Genomic DNA, 16,735 nt, shown 5'->3' with positions numbered 1-16,735 from the left:
AGAGTGGCATTTTATAGGAAAAAATATCTCATGGGAAAATTTTTGCTATGACAAAAAACCACCAAAAAGTAAGTTAAAAATATATTCTTCTAATGCCAAAATGCTCCTGTACCACAATGTGATAGTAAAACTTGAAAACTCGTATACATTGTTGCTAGGAAAAAAAAAAAAAAACCTTTACACAATCTTCTTGAGTAATTCATTAACTTGAAACAATTTCTTACATTAAAAAATCCCCAAACCATAATGAAAAATATTGATGAATTTGGCTACATAAAAATTTTAAAATGGTTGTGTAGTAAAAAGCACCAGAAACAAACACAAAAGAGGAAAGCTATTTGCCACACATTACATGTAAAATGCCAGTTTTCGACATGAGCTTTTTAAAATGAGAAACAATGAACCCAATGGAAAAATGAGTGAAGGCCATAACTAGGCAAACTAGTAGAAAAATAACTGCAAAAATAAGAAAACAGAAAGAAGCTCAACCTCATTCATAAGCAAAAAAGAGGTAAACCAAAACAAATATATATCTTTCACTTATCAGACTGAGAAAAAAATGCAAAATTTTATACAAGTCAGATTTTTTGGTATCTTAAATCCATATAGCCATTATGGAGGACATTTTGTAAGTATCTTCCAAAAACCTAGTGTGTATAAACAATTTATATTGACAATTATGTTTGGAATTTATTCTACCAGTATAATCATACAAGGACAAAAATGCATATATATAAATATGATCATTGAGACTTTTTTACATCCAAAAAAAGGGAAATAGAAGGAAAAAAAAAAAAACCCTTAAGGCCCATCATGTGTGCTGAGTCACTTAGTCTGACTCTGTAACCCCATGGACTATAGCCTACCACGCTCCTCTGTCCGTGGGATTTCCCAGGCAAGAATATTGGAATGGGTTGTCATTTCCTCCTCCAGGTGACCTTCTCCACCCAGAGCTTGAACCTGCGTCTCCTGAGTCTTCTGCATTGGCAGACAAATTCTTCACCTCTGAGCCACCTGGAAAGCCCCCAAAGCCCACTAGGGGCTGATTATATCAATTATCATATTTCAGGGCAATGAATAGAATACTAAATAGCTATCAAAATGAGTGAGATAGATTTGTGTATCTGATGTAGAAAGTTCTATGAGCCATATTACTGTTTTTTTTTTTTTCTTAAAGGAAAGCAAAGTACAGAACATATAATGCATAAAACGAGAAGCCATGGATATACACATTTATATGCATGGGTGCACTTTTTTTCAAGTTCTAAAGTAAAGGGTACATAAAAAACTATTACTAGTAAATATCTCTGGGAAGTAGATCTGGAGAGACAATTAGAGAATTAAGAGATGTGTACTTTTACATTCTACATTTCCATAACTAGGCACTTGTACCACATACATATATTACTTCTATGAAAAATTAAAACAGAAAAAAACTTTTAAGGCGATTTCTTTTAAAAATTATGGCACAATAACGCTTGTAGAGTACATCATGAGAAGCGCTGGGCTGGAGGAAGCACAAGCTGGAGTCAAGATTGCCAGGAGAAATATCAATGACCTCAGATATGCAGATGACACCACCCTTATGGCAGAAAGTGAAGAGGAACTAAAAAGCCTCTTGATGAAAGTGAAAGAGGAGAGTGAAAAAGTTGGCTTAAAGCTCAACATTCAGAAAACTAACATCATGGCATCCAGTCCCATCACTTCATGGCAAATAGATGGGGAAACAGCGGAAACAATGGCTGACTTTTTTGGGGGGGGGGGCTCCAAAATCACTGCAGATGGTGATTGCAGCCATGAAATTAAAAGACACTTACTCCTTGGAAGAAAAGTTATGACCAACCTAGACAGCATATTAAAAAGCAGAGACATTACTTTGCCAACAAAGGTCCATCCAGTCAAGGCTATGGTTTTTCCAGTGGTCACGTATGGATGTGAGAGTTGGACTGTAAAGAAAGCTGAGCACCGAAGAATGGATGCTTTTGAACTGCAGTGTTGGAGAAGACTCTTGAGAGTCCCTTGGACTGCAAGGAGATCCAACTAGTCCTTCCTAAAGGAGATCAGTCCTAGGTGTTCATTGGAAGGACTGATGTTGAAGTTGAAACTCCAATCCTCTGGCCACATGATGTGAAGAGCTGACTCATTTGAAAAGACCCTGATGCTGGGAAAGACTGAGGGCAGGAGGAGAAGGGGATGATAGAGGATGAGATGGTTGGAAGGCATCACCGACTCAATGGGCATGGGTTTGGGTGGACTCCGGGAGTTGGTGATGGACAGGGAGGCCTGGTGTGCTGCCGTTCATGGGGTCGCAAAGCGTTGGACATGACTGAGTGACTGAACTGAACTGAAGCTTTATATGAAAAGAATTATATATCACACTACCTACCATGTGTAAAACAGAATCACACTACCATGCTATAAAGCATAGGGAGCCCATCTCATTGCTCAGTGGTGACCTGGATGGGTCGGATGGAGGCAGGGGTGGTGAGCAGGAGGTCCAAGAGTGAGGGGGATATATGTATACATATAAATTCCTCACTCCATTGTACAGCAGAAACTAACATAATGTTGTATAGCAGTTATACTCTAATAATCATATATCAAAGTTTGTTAATTTACAAGTAAAAATCTAATCTATAAGGATGTTTCTTATATTTAGTAGTTATATCTACAGAAATGCCTTAGAAATTGCATTATTGTTGACCCAAAAATTCTTTTTCGCTTTCTCTAGCATTCATCTACAAGGGTATGAGGGAAGATGTTGACTATAATCAGGAAGAGGATGAGGTCCCTTGACAGACGGTCACCCAGTAGAGCCTAAGTCTGTATAAGGAAAAATATGTTATTGATGTTGACAGATGACTTCATTCCATTCAAAAACATTCTGAAGATGTAGTGTTAATGCTTATTTTATAAATTAGAAAATAAAAATCTGACCTTTTTCAGTGAATCACTTAATGTTTTTGTTTTTTTTTCCTTACAGATTGATGTATGATAAGCTGATCTAAAATGACAGATTTTATCTGACTAAGTCATTGAAGCCATTCCAGAAGGTCTGCATCCAGGTAACTGGCTTACACCTATAACATTGTATCTGTTAGTAATTTTCTCTAATGTGTCAACCGTGAAGGTAGCACAAAAAGCCACACACACTATTGTCAGGTGACAGAAACAGAAGCTGTAGAAAAGAATGACATTCTGAGCCCATTCCTTCCAATATATAAAGAACACACATATTATTAATAATATGAATTTATTTTTTTAATATTTTTTTATGTGGACCATTTTTAAAGTCTTTATTGAATTTGTTACAAGATTGCTTCCATTTCATCATTTGGCTTTTTGGCCCAAAGCATTTGGGATCTCTGCGCCCCAGCTAGGGATTAAGCCTATATCCTCTGCAATGGAAGGTGAAATCTTACACTGGACCACCAGTGAAGTCCCCCTCACATGATTTTAAGTGTAAACAATGTCAGAATTACCAAGATATTCATGTATTGATGATACACCATGTGAGAGATTTGCAACCCCTTGGCAGGGATCTCCTCGTGGTCATAGGTGACTGTTCTGAGCAGTGCTTTCTACGCGATGTAGGGCTTTAGGAGGGACAGGAGGGAAATGATCACGCTCTCTCATCAGCCACCAAATGGGCAACTGGTGCTCTGTGATCCTGAGATCTCACTTCTTGAGGCATATGTCTAAAGACTATAAACCCTGAAGCCACCTATTCACGTTCAGAAAACCCAAATGTCTCAGGGTTTCCTTCTTAGAAAAGTCTCCCTTACTCCAATAAGGTATAGGAAAAAGGTCTCCGAAACTGGGTACAGAGGTAGCCTTTAATGCCACAGCAGTTTAACCCCTGGTAGACCTAAGCCCTATGGAGTCACACAGCGGGGCATTCCACTCAGAACCTCACAGAGCAACTAGGGGGGTGCTCTGTCTGTTCAACTCCTATCACACTGACTGTATGATATTTTTCATAAAAAGACTCCTTGATTTACCCAGCTAGCAGGATTTTTTTCTCCTAACATAAACTCAGCTCAAAGAACAAACTCTCAGCTTCCAAATTAACAGGGGAGACATTCTCTAGTTCCTCTAAGGAAAATGAAAAGAGTAGCTTGTCCCTTTCTGAATGTGTCACGGCTGGATTTTATTAAAGTAGAAGGTAGATAAGACAGGTGGTCGGTGGGCAGACATATGTTGGAGGTAACTAGTCTTTTTGATTGACAAGTAGGAAACACTTGCTGGAAGGCAGTCCACAGTGGTGTTAGAAAACTATTTAGGACTACTTTAATCTTGGAAGACAAAAATAGTAACGTTCTTCAGAGTTCTGCCACTGGAAATCTTCAGGGGTTTTTGTGTGTGTGAGATGTAGTTGAAATTTTGGAAGCTGGGCTATGCACATTTTCAGCAAAAATCCAGCTCTGGGAAAATATATTAAAATATTTATCCAAGTTAGGAAGACACCAAAACTAGAAGCTTTCTTTTACATCCTAAGAGTACTGAACAGAGGGAGCTCTTTACATATTCACCCCCTCAGGCTTAAAGTAGAAGAATCAGGATAATAATACAGGGGCGTTCCTCCTGGAAATGGTCCTTAGATCAGCCTCTGCTCCTGTATTTTGGAAGCCCCTAAGTTTCTGATTAACATTCATACATTTGTAGTAAAACTTTCCAAATAACTACGACATTTTGCTTACAAATAAGAAAACACTGAACAAAAACATCCTATACACTGTTAAACTTTTTCAGACCTTTAAGTTTCAGATGAATGAGCAAAAACATGCTTAATTCTAAGAAGTTATTTTCCACTGAAGAACTAACATCATACAATTCTTCCACTAACTAGCAACTTTGCCTTTGGAAGAATCTTCAAGGCCCGTCCCAACCCATGGTCATTATATTGAAATACAAAAAGTGTTTTCCAAGGGCCTTCTGAACTTTGTATTGTCACTTTAAAACTTTCATCGACTTACAACTACAGAACTTTGATCTTTTATCGATTTAAACCAGTAATGTGTAAACAGCATTTCAGAGCTTGTTTTATGTTGTAGAAACAAAAATACTTAGGCTGAAACCTACTTATGATAAATGGGAAAATATGGTTAATAGATATAAAAGAATAAAAATATTCAGGAGCTTAAAATCTATGGTAATTATCTGCCCCGTGTAGCTGTTTACATTAATTATAAATGCAATTAAAAACTGAGTTCCTCCATGATACTAGCCACATTTCAAGTTCTCAATAGACACATGTAGTTTGCGGCTACTGTACTGAATAGCACAGATATAGAACATTTCTATCATTATGGAAAGTTCTACTTGACAGTGCTATTATAAAGAAATTATTAATAATGCCGTAGACTTCCATTGCTCCTTGGTAAGAAAGTTTTGGGCTCTTTTATATGTCTTTTGAAATTTAAAAATATTTTTTAAATGCTAATTTTCTTAGCTGTAGGTTATCTGGTATATGGCTCTCACAAGCCCCTTTCCTCTTTCCTATTTAATTGCATATTAAGATATGTGGAATTAACTGTTTTACTTAAATATTTATTTAAATATTTTATGTATTCTTATAAAATTTTTAGAGATTTTTGTTTTTAGAGGTTTTTGTTTCCTTAAAAATTGTGAAAAATTGTACACATAGTTATGTTGACCTAATATACGGCTGTTGGCTTTTTTACTGAATCACTGAAGTCTCCAAGTAAGCAAAACTAGAAAAGATGTAGGGTCATTTTTAAAGGCCAGTATTTTTTCTTTGTTCTTTATATTCTGTAAGATTTTATTTTTCCTACAATGATAGATGGGTCTCAATCATACCGATTTTACTAAAGCTTTATTTTTTTTAAGCAACTGAAGAACCAAACAAAATAACTATTAGATCATTTATTTCTATTTCATTTATGGAAATGTGTATTATATTAATAGTCTCTGGATTTCCAACTTATTGTATAAAAAAGAATAATAGCTTGTTTATAATTTTAATTAATATAATCACCCCCTTTTATAATGTATACTTAAACTTCTTATTAACCATTGTTCCTCTACTGTGATCCCATCATTTAATATCAGTTTCAATTATTTTCCAGTCACTTATATCTAGTAGTTCAATTAAATTTGGTTCCTGATGGTTATATGTTACATAAGGCAAGAAATTAAAAGCAAATTTATCTTTGAGTCATTGAAGCATCAAGAATTTGAAATAGCTATATAACTAGCTATGAAAAAGACATAACTACCCAGTCAATATTCCTTCACACATTTAATAGTATCATGTTTCAGTGAAAGCATAAATAATAGAGGTGTAGGCCCAGTTTTGAATTGTTAAATATGAATCCAAATCTTACCAATGAAAAAAAGGCAGAGTAAATGTTAGCTGTCTGTGGAGTTTTGTTTTTTTTTTAAATAAACCAAAAAAATCTTTTCTTTATAGAATAACAGGTTTACTGTAAATAACCTATTATCCATATAGTTTATTCACAGTAATATTCATCCTAGGTTTAAATAATATAGCTAGATATGCACAGCATACAACTATATAGGAGATTCTAATTTAAACTGGTTCTATTAATATTTTTAATAATTAAAAGAGCTCAGAGAATTGGCCTCTTAATTTCATGGTCTGGTTTTGCTGGCAGGAAGCACTTTTCACCAGTACTAGAAGTGCTGTCATCCTCTCCCTTCAACTAGCTAGTCATTCCTTTTAAGACTCTGAAAATGATTTAGATATATGAGTCATTTTTTTAATTCAGGGAACAGCTAAAATATCTCGGAAATGTAATAGTACAGAACAAACTTGGCAGATGATAACCAGTTATCTAGAATTAGGTCTTTGGCACCTTTCCAGATTTGAAACGAAATATTGGACTCTCCCAGGGTGTCCCTGGGACAAGAGGAACAATGTCACATCGCAAGTCCAAAGTCCCATCGGAAGCAGCCTTCCTTCTCCTTTTACCAAGGCAAAGCCAAAATACTTCTGCACACAGCACTGGCCACCATAAAAAGCAAACAAAGCCACTGTAGATAAAACCAGACAGTGGATAAAGGCTATCTTTTGACCTAGTGTCTGAACCTTGACTCCTCAGTGATGCTTCAGGCTAAGGGGGAAGAACAGGATGGCCATTTTGCTGCCTCATGGTCTGTCCAGCGCAGTCAGTATACAGAGCAAGAGGATAAAACAACTCAGTGTCTTACTTAATGCAAAGAAGGAAATCCTTTGGCACCTGCTTTGGCAGTGTAAAAGCAATGTAAATTCAAGTCATTGGTGAGAACAGCTTCTTACGTGATACAGAAGGTTATTCTGTAACAGTAATGGCCCAGCCATGGTTTATTCAACTCTAAACCATTAATGCAAAGAAGGCAATGGCAACCCACTCCAGTACTCTTGCCTGGAAAATTCCATGGACGGAGGAGCCTGGTAGGCTACAGTCCATGGGGTCGCTAACAGTTGGACACGACTGAGCGACTTCACTTTCATTTTTCACTTTCATGCATTGGAGAAGGAAATGGCAACCCATTCCAACGTTCTTGTCTGGAGAATCCCAGGGACAGCGGAGCCTGGTGGGCTGCCGTCTATGGGGTCGCACAGAGTCGGACATGACTGGAGTGACTTAGCAGCAAACCATTAATGAACGCTAATCTTCATTTTATGTAGAACATATTTATCTACATATAACTGAACAAATAGGGAATGTTGAAAATGACCCTGTGAAAAGTACTGACCCACAATGCATCTGCTTGGTTTGGGGCAATTGAAATAGTATAGGCTCCCTCTGGATTTATGCTAGAATTTTGATTTAATTAGATTGGTGAATTAGACACATGGCATCTGAATTAAAGAGTAAGAAATACAATATGAACCAGTTCAGTGAAGAGAAATTTATGCTATGAATAAAATAATACATGTCAAATGATTTAAAAATTGATTTTAGCTTCCTTTGTATGATAAATGTAACAGATCCCAATTTAACATCTTAAAATGAAGAGATCTATGCACAACCTATTTTGTGATTTTTATCTTCTGAGGAGGATGTTTTGTTATCTTTAACCTTCATTTTTAACCATTTTCTTCCTTTTTTTACTTACTATGGTATAAACATCCACCAATCCATATTTATATGTACATATATATGTATTTTATATATATATAAAGATCTCAAGAGAAAATAATGCTTCAATCCTCCTCAACAATTCATTCTAACAATTAAGAACCCTTAAGCTAAATAGAATAATTCATTTCACAGGAAACTTCTTTTCAATATGTATAATTAGTTTTAGTTAACTTTATTAATGAAATGTCGCAAATCAATTAGGTTTGCAATAATCAGACGCTGAGGACCCAAGAGGGGCCATTTCCATCACAAGAGGGGAAGGTGACATGCAATTTAGTTGGGAAGCAAATGTAATTAGATTTTATCAGTTGAATATTCCTGTCCTAAAGTGGAATCAGGCACATACCCAAGCCTGAGTGAATAGTTGGAAAGAGATAGAAAAAACAGTATGACTTAGAAATGTCTTCATGGTCCTATTGACCTTTAAAACCACAGGTTCTCTTCTGACAGGGCTATGCCTAATTTTTTTTTTTTTCAACTCTGAATGCCTTTAGGGAGAATAGTACATGAACTCAACTATTTGTCAGAGGCCCTATCACTCCTTAATGATGCTTCACACCTATATTTAACTGTCTAAATCCTGATTGCATTTCAGCTTGCAACTATTGTGACCCAGAAGTTTATTGCTGAGCAGGTGTGGGGTAACCCTAAAGCTTCTTTCTTCTGACTTCAAAAATACGAAAATCAAAGAAATATCATGAGAGTAAAGTCTTCTGAATGAAAATTATATTAAACACAAGTTATTCCTATTTAGGGCTGCAGTTTACAACAGATTCTGCTGTTATTTACTCAATAAGTATTTTCTTTGGACACCTACATGCCAGTTACTATCCCCAACATGAAGGACAAAGTGTGAGCAAAGCAGACAAAAGTCCTGACCCTCACAGAACATTCCAGTGCATGTGGACAGGAAAAGAAAGTTAAAGTATAGAGTATGTTAGATGACATGAAGAATGGAAATAGAGTATAGACGCAGTGAGGGAGAAGGGTGCAGTTCTAAAAGGAATTTAGGGAAAGCCTCCTTAGTAAGAACAAAGGAACTGTGTAGAGGAAGATGGATCTATGGAGAGAGCAGAGCAAGTGCAAAGGCCCTGAGGCAGCAATGCAATGGCATATTTAAGACACAGCAAACAGACCAGTATCCATAAAGCAAAAATTGAAGGGTATCAACTGACAGATAGACTAGAGACATAATTTAGAATGGATGCTAGAAGAGGGGAATAAATGAACATTTTAAACTGAAAAGGTTTCATGACTGAAGCTGCTTTGAAATGTAGTGAAATATTTTCACAGGAGAGATTTTTGAAGAGAAGTCAGGTACATGATTCAATCCCGTGACTGGTTCAGTAGCCATCATCATCAGTGACTACTACTAGAACTCTAATCATTAAAAACCTCCAATTGATGTCAGTTCCTCCTGGACCACCCACTGATACGTTTGGCGCCTTTGGTGTATCTCAAGAATACTTTGCCTATCACTGACCTGTAATCCCATGTCTGTGGGCCTGAAAATAAAACCCCCCATAACAGAGATTTAGTGGTGCATGGCATCACCATTAGATTATTGTTAGTGAAGGTTTTGCCTTCTGACATATACCGGTGAATTTAACAGTTCCTGGGGCTACCACGGAATGCAAAATGATTTCATACATTGGGTATTCCATTTAAATTATTTTCTCTTCAAGTCCAGGAAAAAGAAAATTCGAAATAAAATGATATGTTTGGGATTGTATACGTGGCACCCATCCACATATAACTGAAATAAAATAATTTAATGGAAAACCTCAAATTCTACCATCTCTAAACACGTAAGACAGTCTGAATGAGAAGGAACGATTCTGACTTTGTATTCTTTTTTAGTGGTGGTGTTTTCTCATAACCCTCATGCCTTTTTTCCTGTCCTGCTATTCTTCAAGATTTCCTAATGAGGATTAGAGAACAGGCATATTTAACAATCTGTATTTGCAGGCTGGAAACAAGAAAATGAAGACGAATAGTTTCTCTCCTGCTAATTTGATTTTCTGCAGCTCCTCTCTTACCAGCTTAGACAAAGGACTTAGTTACTATTTCCAGCCGATAGGGCCAAGGACCAAATCATCTGTGATGTCATGCTTCCCCCAAATAGGCCTGTGCCTTACAGGCCTCCTTTAGAGACTTCCTTCAAGTGAGAAATGAGAAGCGATTATGGACAGAATGAGGGGGAACAATATGATTTCCTTTATTCTAGAAAAACAATACCCAATAGCTATAGTTCACAATGCTATAGTAAAATATTTTTGTACATTTCTCCTGTGCATGAGGAGTTATAGGGCATGCAGTTTGAAGTGGAAAGGCAGATTTTATTTCCAAAGTGGTGGTAATAGAAGGAGGCTTCTGGAAACAAGGTTGTGCTGAGTTGACAAAAGATAAGGGACTCAGTCCTTAAGTGTGACTGGCTCTCTAAATGAAATATAACCCCAGAAGAACTTCTGACATAATTCCAGGTCCCAGGGCTGCTGATGGTATAAACAATTATTTACAATGATATAGGAATTTATTTCCCAGGACCCCTCATATCATTGACATCTCATAAAATCAGCCCTTGCAAAAGAACTAGGACATTCTGGGAACATACAACATGCAACTTTAAATGAGGAGCTTTCCTTTTCTCACACAAAAACATGAAAGTTGGTTTGAATTGACACTGACTTGTCCAGGCGAGGGCCTGTGATTTCAGGAAGCGCATCTCTCTTTTGAAACTCAAGTGTGTCCTTGGAAATTGATGCATAAAGGCCAAACTGCCAAAGTCTAGTCCTCCTCTGAGTAAAACCTTTTAGTTCTATGTCAGTAGTTGGTCTTTGCTCTCGCCAGCGGTTGTTGCAAAATACCTCAGTGTTCACACTAAACCCAAATAGTATTGGGAAGACAAGTTGAGTTAAAATAATGCCTGAAATTTAATCAGCATTCTGTCCCTAATAAAAAGCTAGTTGGTCACAGCTTCCTTCAAATTCCTCTCCCACAGATTTTTCTCCTGAAAGGAGACACTATACAGTATTTTAGGCAAAACAAACTTATCTCAATCATGGGGGGTAAGGCAATATAAGGGTTGAAAATAGTATTTGAAGCATCACATTTTTTTCTTTCAATTCCCTGAGGTAGAACCTATCCTTAACTTCATCTTTTTAACTGCCCTGCAAATAGTTTGTCTGTAGTTAGATCTTATTTCGGGGTAACATTATATCTTCTTAGTCTAGTAGAGTTGCAAACTTAAGTCATCATTCTGAGCAGAAAAAAATAAGTGAGATTTATAAAGTAATCAAAATGGTAACAATATTCTCACTCAAAAAAAATTAAAAATTCAAGAATGAATCATCTTTAAAACTCTCCCAACCTACAGTCTAGTTTCATGGGTGAAACCTTTTGGGAGATCACTTTGGGAAGAGCCTGATACTGTTTCATATACTGGGTCTTATTGCCTTCTCACAACACTTGAAAATAACTAGGATTATTGCTGTTATATTATATTACTGGGTTTTTTAATGCAGACACAAAAAGAATGCATTAGTTAACATCTTTAAAACTGGATGCTTACTTGGTCAGGCACTGGGTCAGTCACTTCATCTCCATTTTCTTACTTAATTCACAAAAACAAAGCTACAAGTTAGGTTTTCTCATTGACTTCAATTTTTCACAGTGAGTCTAAGGGGTCCATCATATCACTAACCAATACCAAGACCAGAACTGGTATCTGGGACTAACTCCAACATCCTAGTTTTCATTTCTCCCCCAGATGTAACTCATCAAATTCTCCGAAGCCTGAGATCTTCCTTTCTCTGTTTTTAATTAACTGCTACACTATTAGGATTTATATATATATAAATGTGTGTATACAAGTGTGAATACAAGTGAATGTATACAAGTGTGTATATATACACACACACACACAAGTGAGGGCTTCCAGGGGGCTCAGTGGTAAAAAAAAAAAAAACAAACAAAACAAACAAACAACAACAACAACCAAAAAAACCCGCCTGCCAATGCAGAAGACACAGGAGATGCAGGTTGGATCCCTGGGTGGGGAAGATCCCCTGGAGGAGGAGGGCATGGCAACCCACTCCAGTATTCTTGCCTGGAGAATCCCATGGACAGAGGAGCCTGGTGGGTTATAGTCCATAGGGTCACAAACAGTCAGGCATGACTGAAGCAAATTAGCATTAGTACAAGTAAACACTGTGCTAATATGTAATTAATATATTTATACATTATTAGATGCAAGCATAAGCTAGCATAATTTTGAATAATAATAGAAGAGTCAGGAGGTCTGAAAGTAATGTTCAGGATTGGGTAAAGCAGATATTTTCCTGTCACATTTCAGTGAGAAAATTGTTAATTCATATGCCACCAGCCGTACGCAGAAATTCAACAGGAAATGAAAAACTTAACCACTTTAAATTATGTGGTCTGTAGTATAACTTATTGCACTGTGAATTAGTTTCCTTCTGCTGTAGAACTGATCATTTGGATTACATAGTTACACAGTATGCTGCTGCTACTGCTGCTGCTGCTGCTGCTAGGTCGCTTCAGTCGTGTCCGACTCTGTGCGACCCCATAGACAGCAGCCTACCTGGCTCCCCTGTCCCTGGGATGCTCCAGGCAAGAACACTGAAGTGGGTTGCCATTTCCTTCTCCAATGCATGAAAGTGAAAAGTGAAAGTGAAGTCGCTCAGTCATGTCCAACTCTTAGCGACCCCATGGACTGTAGCCTACCAGGCTCCTCTGTCCATGGGATTTTCCAGGCAAGAGTACTGGAGTGGGGTGCCATTGCCTTCTCCGAGATACGCAGTATAAGACATTACAAAACTGTCCTTGAATCCTAGCTTTGAGATCTATAGAAAACACTAGGCAGATTGCCTGAGAATACATAGAAAACACTTTTCAACTGGATTAGGATAAGTTATTTTCCCCTCTGTTAAATATTAGCCTTTGAAATGAACCCAGCTGATCTGCTAAATAACACTTGCAAATTGTTGTGTTTTAATAAAGTGACAGACTGAGAGAGAAGCCACACAAGACCCGCTTATGCTTCTGGAGGCTTTCCAGGCCAGGAACATTATGCCATAATGCCTTTTAAGAAGGCAAGGCTTATAGCATTACACCTTGCCTGGCAACAAATGTACCCACTTACTCGAAATGCAGGAGTAATTAGAATCTATGAAAATCCAGCCTCTAAATCCCAAACCCTTGGTGCAATACATACTCAGTAAATTACAGTTCCTTACCTCTGTAGTGTTTTATACCATTCCATTTAAGTGTGTGAATATATGAGCGTGTAGTGTTTTAGGAGGCCCACCCTATAATGCTATGGAAAGGTTTCATCACTATTAACTGGGTGTCCTGTAAACAGGACAGCTCATTTCTGATTTCTGGAAGGCTTAGTCAGTGCTGCTGCTGGCAGAAGGCAGGCCCAAAATGGGCTATGCTAGTGAAAAATCCCTGGCAAACATGGAACCCAGCGAAAACTTGGGAGACTCAACTTGCAGTCAAGACCGCTCGCTATATCATTAATATAGCTCCAACCAGGCTAGCCCAAGACTCATGCATTTGTTTATAAAACTGCAGCAAAGTCTTATAAATTAAGCGTGAAAGAGCATTAATTTTAGTCTAACATTGGGTCACCAAGAAAAGAAATTCTTATTTAAAAACCCTCATAAAAGTAGTAAAATTGGTGTTCTAAGAACTATCAGGGGGTGGGGTGCAGCTTGAACTATGCTGAGAACTGAATTGCTTTGGAGAAGAAAACAAATGCTTTATATTTAAAATGAAGACAGAGATCTTAAAATATATTGGGGGAAAACCTGTTTTCCAGAAAATAAACATGTTCCCCGGATTTGTAACTGGCTGTGGATTCTGTGTTTCTGAGTATGCGGGTGTACTCAGTTGTCTCCTGGTCAGACGGGGAAAGACCTGGCACCCTTCTGAATGGAAGGGTTCCTACTAGCTTTTCTCCTTCATTTCCTAAAGTGTTGTGATTTTTATTCCCTGGTGTTGTGTTTTTAGAAGATTTTAAATCTTAAAACGCAGAAATAGGTGTTGGAATTGAGAACTGAAGGACAACCAGTTGAGTATGATTTTTTTTTAATAGGTAATACAGACCTCTAGTGGTTGAACAGCTTGAAAACCTCTGCCAGGAAAGGAAATGGTACATCAAGTGCTTGCATGTTAAGAGGAAAGACAGTTGCTAGTTAAAACTACTCACGTTGCAAAATTCACATATTTCATACATATTGAAAAAAAGGTAATAATGTGTAACAAGGAAAGATGGAGCACTTCCCATCCTTTTAGATGCTCTTAGTTCTCCCCAAACAAGTAAGGATCCTCCCATCAAAGTCCCACCAAGAAGTCCGAATCTATATTGTTTTTCTTCTGAAAGTTTAATATCCAATTCACTTGTTATAGGTATGGAGCTAGCAGATAGTAGCTTTATGTAAAATATATTTTATTTACCTTGGCACACAGTTTTGCCTCCGTGAGATTCTTCTTCCTCTAAACTCCAAGGACTCCCTCTGAAAATGCAAGAGACTCACTCAGCCACTGCTGGTCTGTCCTTTCCCCAGTTCTCTCCACTAGGCTGGGGCTCAGTGATTGGGGTGGTTTTGTCTATATGAGGGGCTAACTATTGGGTCCCTGCACAGGCTTTGGTGATTACTAAATGTCTCTCTAGACCAGTCCATCTCCAACATGAATGAGTATACAAATCACCTGGAGAATCTTGCAAAATTCAAGTTCTGACTCAGTAGGTGGAGTGGGGCCTGAGACTGCTTTACTAGAAAGCTCCCAGGTGATGCTAATGCTGGCATTGCAGGACCACATGGGGAGCAGCAAGCATACTCTATCTCTTATTTGTTTTAATTAAACTTTGTGTTTTACTGATTTTTTTCATCTTTTTCTTCTTTTTACTTTATTAGCATCTCAAAATTTAATTTTTTACTTTATAAGACTTTTAAAGTTCTCTTTCATTCGACTATGTACAAATATTACTTGTTACTCAAGTAATGTAAAGTTGATCTTACATTTTTTTTAAAAATCTTTAATTCTTACATGCTTTCCCAAACATGAACCCCCCTCCCACCTCCCCTCCCCATAACATCTTTCTGGGTCATCCCCATGCACCAGCCCCAAGCATGCTGCATCCTGCATCAGACATAGACTGGCGATTCATTTCACATGATAGAATACATGTTAGAATGTCATTCTCCCAAATCAAGAATGGATTCAATGTCATCTGTTTAGTTTGGTGAGTTCATGGTGATGGTGAGCACCTTGCTAGCACTTAAATTCATTAGGCATTTGTAACTACCATTAAAAATCTGATTAGCCACACTTGGAGGGTGCGTGAGATCAAGTTTTGTACATGCCGAAAAACTACTAAGCATCCAAAGCAACATCCACATCATAAAATCAGGCAGAATAAAAAGCACAAGCTGAAACCATAAGAGTCAACGGATCAGAGTAAAATGTGGGAAAAATATTTTCCAGATAAAATCCATCGTCTAAATAAGTTCCTATCATACCATGTTGTCAACCTTAATTTTGAAATCCATAATTTTAGAACTTATGTCATGGAGTAGTCTTGAAAGGCCTCTTGCAAACTTTTAACATCTAATTTCAAATCAAAAATAATATATTAACAGGCTGTAGTACAGAGGGAGTACATAAATTATCATTGCCCTGCATGAACAGTAATTTACAGGTTTGGCTCAGACAAGACTTAGATTAAATAATTAACTATGTACAGTACTTAACAGTACAAAAGTAATTAATCTAGCTGCTTCATACTGGTTCGGCCTAAATAAACATGCAGTTAAAAAAAGCCATATGATTTTATTATATTTCCACTCACATTCAGTTCAGTTCAGTTGCTCAATCGTGTCCGACTCTTTGCGACCCCATGGACTGCAGCATGCCAGGCTTCCCTGTCCATCACCATCTCCCAGAGCTTGCTCAAACTCCTGTCCATTGAGTCAGTGATGCCATCCAACCATCTCATCCTCTGTCAACCCCTTTTCCTCCTGCCTTCAATCTTTCCCAGCATCAGGGTCTTTTCAAATGAGTCAGTTATTCACATCAGGTGGCCAAAGTATTGGAGTTTCAGCTTCAGCATCAGTCCTTCCAGTGAATATTCAGGACTGATTTCCTTTAGGATTGACTGGTTGGATCTCCTTGCAGTCCAAGGGACTCTCAAGAGTCTTCTCCAGCACCACAGTTCAAAAGAATCAATTCGGTGCTCAGCCTTCTTTATAGTCCAACTCTCACATCCACACATGACTACTGGAAAAATCATACCTTTGACTAGATGGACCTTTGTTGGCAAAGCAATATCTCTGCTTTTTAATATGCTGTCTAGGTTGGCCATAGATTTTCCTCCAAGAAGCAAGCGTCTTTTAATTTCATAGCTTCAGTCACCATCAGCAGTGATTTTGGAGCCCAAAAAAATAAAGTCTGCCACTGTTTCTATTGTTTCCCCATCTATTTGTCATAGAGTGATGGGACCGGATGCCATGATCTTAGTTTTCTGAATGTTGAGTTTTAAGCCAACTTTTTCACTGTCCTCTTTCACTTTCAACAAGAGGCTCTTTAGTTCTTTA

At 37.6% G+C, this 16,735-nt stretch overlaps 1 protein-coding gene across 3 annotated transcripts in view; it reads left to right on the top strand.

The window, feature by feature from the left end:
• AGTR1 (angiotensin II receptor type 1) overlaps positions 1-16,735 on the top strand; it is a 52,891-nt gene that overhangs the window by 7,692 nt on the left and 28,464 nt on the right. For all 3 annotated transcript variants that reach the window (XM_060411544.1, XM_060411517.1, NM_001009744.1), the window contains 1 exon segment: positions 2,984-3,065. The gene's annotated coding sequence lies outside the window, so the exon portion shown is untranslated.

This window comes from Ovis aries, chromosome 1 (assembly GCF_016772045.2).
Source record: "Ovis aries strain OAR_USU_Benz2616 breed Rambouillet chromosome 1, ARS-UI_Ramb_v3.0, whole genome shotgun sequence".
Classification (NCBI taxonomy): domain Eukaryota; kingdom Metazoa; phylum Chordata; class Mammalia; order Artiodactyla; family Bovidae; genus Ovis; species Ovis aries.
The sequence above is the reverse complement of the archived record's forward strand: the minus strand, read 5'-3'. Positions and strand labels throughout refer to the sequence as shown.